Source organism: Tiliqua scincoides, chromosome 3 (assembly GCF_035046505.1).
Source record: "Tiliqua scincoides isolate rTilSci1 chromosome 3, rTilSci1.hap2, whole genome shotgun sequence".
Lineage (NCBI taxonomy): Eukaryota > Metazoa > Chordata > Lepidosauria > Squamata > Scincidae > Tiliqua > Tiliqua scincoides.
The window spans coordinates 18,674,782-18,681,237 of NC_089823.1; the positions used below are offsets into that span (position 1 = coordinate 18,674,782).

A 6,456-nucleotide genomic window follows, 5' to 3' on the forward strand; every position below is an offset into this window, starting at 1 on the left:
AGCCAGTCCAACCCATCCTTGCTGCAGTCAAGGCAGGTTGAAATGGTCAAAGCTCAGGTCCCTCTTGGCCAGAGATGAAGTAATAATCAAGGGAATGCTACTTCCTTCTGCCTTTATACGTCTCCTGACCCATCCACCAATTAGAACTTGGATCCAGCCAAACATCTAGGTGTGGACGTGCCACAAGTCTTCTCTCTCATGGTGGTGGTGATTCTCATCTCATCGCCCCAACCTGAAAAGTTCACAGCTGCACCTTGTTGTTAATCAAGCAGCTTTGGAGCTAATTTAGCAGCCTGGTACCATATTTGAGGGCCTGTGAAGTGGCTGCCTCCACAGTTCTCCCAGACCTGGTACATGCTAATGAGCACTCTTGGTTGCAGCTGGGCCTTGTAGCTCAGGCCTAGCAACATGGCTAAAGGCAGAGATTTTCCTTGCTCTGATTTTACCTGGTCAACCCAATGTTAACTTTTCTGTCACATCCATTTATTTTGATATTTTATTTTTAGTATATTAGGCATGATGCCAGCATGGTATGTGGCTGCATTTGGGGAGATCTGTACTTTTAACAGGCTACAATGTATGTGCTTTTAACACTGAAAGTTAATTGGGCTTACTCCTGGGTAAGTGTGGATAGGATTGCAATCTAGGATTGTTAAAATTTTTCCTGCTTGATGATGTCACTTCTGGCCATGACATCACTTCCAGGTTAATGACATAACTTCTGGTGGGTCCTGACAGATTGTCATTCTAAAAAGTGGGTCCTGGGCTAAAAAGTTTGAGAACCACTGCAGTAGCATACAGATCTCCCAAATACAGGCATCCCAGATAGCTGTTCCACCTAAAATTAATCTCCAGCATTGTCAATTCAAAGTCCACCATGTTACTTCTGTGTTCTGCTTTATGTTTGTATGTAATGAATTGACAAAGGCACCTATGATTTCTATGAGAGAGCTCATAAAATTGTTTTAAAATTGTTATATGTTGTAGTTTAATACCTCTTATGTTCTTTGAGGGCAGGAGGTCTGGTCTAGTGGGTAGAGCCTCTGTTAGCCCAAAGATAACATCAGAAGGTCACCAGTTTGATGACACCAGCAGCTCCCTGAATGGCTGAGAATGGTGAGACCTTGAAGCAGCTGACAAGCCGAGCTGAGTGATTCCACCTGCTCTTGGTGTGAGCAAGAAGCATCTTGGCTGCCCTCCATGTGAGAGATGGAGCTGCTGTCAGCCTGCATGGGAGAACTGGAAGCCAGAAGTGAGACCAAACCAGGAAGATCCATTCTGAAATGTTTTTGTTTTCTTGAAAGAGAGAACTTCTATGATTGTAAAAATCCCCTTGAGGGATTTAGAAGCGCCTGCCTATGTAAACCACCTTGAATAAAGTCAGAGGAGTAATCCAATGACCAGAAAGGCGGTATATAAATACCTTATTATTATTATTATTATTATTATTATTATTATTATTAGACTGGGGAAGCGTACAGTGGACCCCCACTTTACAATTGATTCACTTTAAAATCAAATCACTTTGCAATGGATTCTCCATAGTAAAACAAGGTTCAATATACAGTAAGTTATTCACTTTACAACAGGATCATGACTGCGGATAGCAGGACCTTGTGGGTGATGGATAAGCAAATCAGCAATGCAAATGCAAGTATTTGGTAGGTTCTCAGTCAGTAACAGCATTTTTAACATTGTGGCTGTGGGTAGTGAGGGAAGGATACAGCTTGGAATTTGAGTTTTATAATTTTAACATTGTGTTAACTGATAACCATGTCCCCTAAAGAATGCAGTAGGCACTTTTAGAATCACTTCTTGGAGAGGGAAATGGCTTAGTTATGTGTAAGAAATAACTTCCAAGGTCTTTGAATAAATGACCCCCAAAAAATCATTATTGGGTTCGCATTATAATATTTTCACAATATAAAGGTGTGGCCATAATGGATTACCATTGTAAAGTGGAGGGTCTCCTGTACTTTCATGAATGAACCCATAGATTTATCCCTTTATATTAGTGTATATTATTGGTCCCAGGTCACCTTGATTAACTTCCCACCTAGAATATCGGGTGTTGTGATATTGCTAGTGCAAGTCATTCAAGGCACTCATCAATCACATAATTGCAGTGCAAAGGGATATGTCCATTTTTATGTGCTGATGATGATTATTCTGAAAGTCGAAGAATCACAGCAAAATCCTAACCTGCCATTTCGCTGACACGCTGACAATACAGGCTGTCAAAAATGTGCTACTAGACACATTTGCAGCTATTTGGGAGTAGGCTGCACTCGTGGGATGGCCGGCACCAGCCCACTAGCGTCACATTCCATCCTAGTGTGGCCAGTGGAACTGAGTCTTGAGTCTTGTACTGAGTGGTGCAGGCAGCAACTGTTACCCTACACATGCCTGATCTCATCTGATCTCGGAAGCTAAGCAGGGTCAGGCCTGGTTAGTACTTGGATGGGAGACCGCCTGGGAATACCGGGTGCTGTAGGCTTATACCAGAGTCTTTCGAGACTGAAGGTTGCCAACCAACCGAGTGGTGCAGAGGCTGGGAGAGGGTGACAGGAAGATGTTTCAGAGGAAGGAGGAGGCTTTTTTGGGCAGTAGGAGGTTGGAACAGGGGTCAGGACAGACTTGGGAGGGAGGCAGGATGAGTGGGAGCCTCCTCAGCATAATCCCTTTTCCCAGTCCGGGCAACCCTACAAGGGGCAATTTGGACTTGTGCCAGCTACGTAGCTGGCAGAGATCCAAGTAGCCCCATAAGGCAGGTGGGGCATTACTTGGGGTAAGGACAAAATATCCTCTTGCCCCAAGGAGACCTCCAGCCACCTCCTAACCTGTGCTGGATACAATGCAGGCCATGTGGCCTGATTGGGCTGCCAGTGATGTCCTGTATCGCTGCTTTTATGCCACAAACAGGCATAAGTTAACCCAGAGGCAAAATCACACATGCTTGCAAGGCAAAAACCCATAGGCAAAATCACACGCACACACAGATTCTTATGGTACTGTAATGTAGTGCCTTGAGACCCAAGTTAGATAAAATGCTTACACAGGATATATTAAAACCATTTGTCATATGTAGTAATTGTTTTGCTGCGGTTGCTTTGATAGCACTAAATATAAAATGAAAACATGGTTAAATTTAATAATGCTGGAATAGGAAATGTGCCCAGAGGCCCTGGACATGAAAAGTAGGTTTTAAAATAATTTTCCCTTTAAAAGATCCACAGAAATATTGTGGCATGCTGTCAGTCTGGTTTTTCCATTTGTCCTCTGCTTGAACAAAGCAATTTAAACATGAAGAGGTTCTCCCCCCCCCCCCCAGAAAAAAGAATTGTGTATGCTGTTTCCAAAGCAGGGCTGCCTCAAAGCACGACTGCACGAGGATGTTTTATAGAGCAAGCATGAAACTGATACGAAGTGGCTCCCCATGCGATTCTGGCAATTTTCCTCCTGACAAAACATCTTGATGTTGCCATTTGTGACTATGTGAGTCCTTGCAGCGATGAAGGGAGTGAGTAGATCCATAGCCCAACTTAGTTTGAACTTATGGTCTCCCTGATGTTGTTGTTGAGGCTTTTCAATTATTAAGAGTAAATGATATTATGAAAATATCTACAAGGATCCTTGTAAACTACAAGGATCCTGGGATGGAGCAGTGCCTCTCTCAGGATTTATTACAGTATTTATATATTGCCTTTTTTGTAGACTTAAATCTTGTAGACTCAAGGCAGTTTACATGGGCAGGCTGACCATAACCCCCATTTTTTTTTTCCAATGTTGTTTTTACAAGTGACATTCTATGAGACAAACTCATAGAACCCTCCATTTCTCCAGATGTTTCCATTCGTGGTGCAATCATCATCATGGCTGCACAGCTCTTGTGCTTCCCAAGTTTCCACAGGCAGCTGCAAAACACACCTTAGACTGGTTTTGGGGATCTTACCAATTTTTTGTTAGTCTACATACCTTTGTCGCTAGCCACTGGCTTCCAATCACCCGTCCAAGACAAGATCCAAGCTGATCCTGCTTAGCTTTTTCAGGCAAGGTGTTGGCTCAACCTCTAGACCATACCTCCTACTAGGGTACATACAAAATCTAATATATGCTGATAACATGAGCAACCTATAAACAGGATCCTTGTCATCTCTCCTTCAAATGGGGAAATTAAAGCATGCCCTCAAACAACTTATTTCCAGGCTATGTAGGAAACTGTCATTTTGCACACACTCACCAAGAAACCCTGATGACTAGATGCTCTGAAAGGGGCGCATTGGTACGTTTTATTTCTCAAAATAGAAAGCTCCAAATGTATAAACTATTCCCACAACAGCTAAGAAGATGGAATTCAAGTCACACGTAGCCCAAAGCGCCCTGATTACTACAGCCACATAACAAAGAAATATTTGCTGTCCCTCCCTAGAATTGGGCGATCCAAGGTGTATACCTGAATGGTTCAGATGTGTACAGGATATCCAAAGGGCTAGAATATGATACTCTCATTACTGCAAATGTCAAAAATGAGACAGTTCCACCACAATAGCAACAGAGAGTGATGTTTACCCCAAGTGCAGCATCTGTTACTGCAGACATAGACATATTAATGATTGCTAGAGAGTGGGGCTTACAAGTTTGTCAGAAAAGGGTGGAGTGTCAAGAGGGTGCTGTCACTGTAGGGTTTATTACAATAGAAGGCAGTATTCTAGTAGAGAGCTTAGCCAAACCAGACATGAAATGGAACATTGGGTGGTGGAAATTTCACTGCTTCATTTGGCTTGGATTGGGAAGTATACCAGCCAAGAACAATAATCTATGACTGCAGAATGCAAGTTGCCCTTGATCCTTTTCTTCTGGCACTGGGAGATGTGCCATCACTGGTTATCTCAGCTGTCAGACAGGTACATCTGTCCTAAGCTGGGGCAGATAATCATCTCGGAGTGCAATCCTGAAATGCCACGGGCCAGTGCAAGCCCCCTATGCCTCTCCAAGAGTGTTGTGAAGGTGCCATAAAGCCTGCTTCCCCATGTGGGATCCAACCCTGGACATGGTGAGTTCATGCTGGCTGAGGCAGCCAGGCACAGGGGGTGGGAGAGGGTGGAACAGAGGTGGGAAGGGGGCATTTATGGGTGGGGAAGAGCAGTCTTGGGGTGGATCAGGCCTGGGAAGAGGGCAGGATTGGCCACAGCAGTACAGGCCAAATCCTAACCCCAAGTTCCGGGTCCTGCAGCCTTACATGGGCTGCTTGAATTTATGGCAGCGAATTCACTGGTGCAGATCTGAGTAGTCCCAATGGGTTGGCTGGAGCATGGTACGGGGCAAGGGGTAAAATATCCCCTTACCCCAAGTTGCACTCTAGTTGGCACCTATCTTGTGCTGCATTCAGCACGGGTCACTTGACCTGCCAGCACAATTTAGGATTGGGCTGCCCCCTCCTAATCCAGTAAAGATCAACCAAAATCAACTTGAGGGGAGAGAGGATGATTCCCACAGCTCTACTAGTGGGCCTATTTAGTGGCCTTACTTGCATTTTGAGAAACAGAATCTGAAACCGAGGCAAAACCACCAAAAATAGTGTGCGGAGGGGGGGAGTGTGTTCCTCCCACTCATTCTTAATGCACAGCCTTAAAGGTTTCTTCCCTCACTTTTCCAGTGCTTATGATGCTCTCACAGCCAACTCGGCTGTGTCACCATGACTGGGGTTGTCACATCACATTAACGCAGCCTCTGTGGAAAAATAAAATGGCCTGTCAAACTTGTGGAAAGCAAAACTGGGCAAATGGTTTAAACAGGTCTCTTTAATACTGTACAGTACAACCTGACAGGGAGAGGGGACGATGGCATCTTGTACTTGTACAACAGCCACACCCTATAGTTTTTGTTTTCTTCTGAAGGACCATAGGCTCCCAATGGTCCTTCCTTCCCCTGGTAGCCAGTGGCATAGCTAGAGGAGGTGCAATGCACTAAGTTTTGCAGGTACCTGAATCACCGTCCAAGTGGCCTCTTCCCTTCAGAGCCATTCAGAGATTCACTCCCAAGCATACTGGGTCAAATGGCAGTTACATGAAGGAAACAGTATGCTAAAAGGCAAGTACATAAGATAAGCTGAATTCTCTTTCATTTGTCTGAGAAAGGATATACCACAATCTCTCTGCGTGTTCAGTCAACATGTGAGGGGGAGCATGTCTAAACAGCCACATACCTCCAACTCGGACATGCCCCCTAAGGCTGTATTCTCCCCCACCCCGAAAGGGACACTATGTGCTGTCAAACCAAACTGGGCTTCCCCCATGTTAGCTGGAAATCTGATTGGCCAAGATTCTAGCTGGCTCTACCTGTGCCTGGCCCCTGATTCCAATGAGGCTTCCTCTAAAGAGGAGGAGCAGGACCCTACTGCAGCCCTTTGACACAAACTGGAACTCTGGGAGTTAATGCTGCTTGGGAACAAGCAGA

The 6,456-nt window shown here is 44.8% G+C and overlaps 1 pseudogene; it reads left to right on the forward strand.

The window, feature by feature from the left end:
• Nucleotides 1–2,377: 2,377 nt before the first annotated feature.
• Nucleotides 2,378–2,497, forward strand: LOC136646945 (5S ribosomal RNA; annotated as a pseudogene).
• Nucleotides 2,498–6,456: the final 3,959 nt, after the last annotated feature.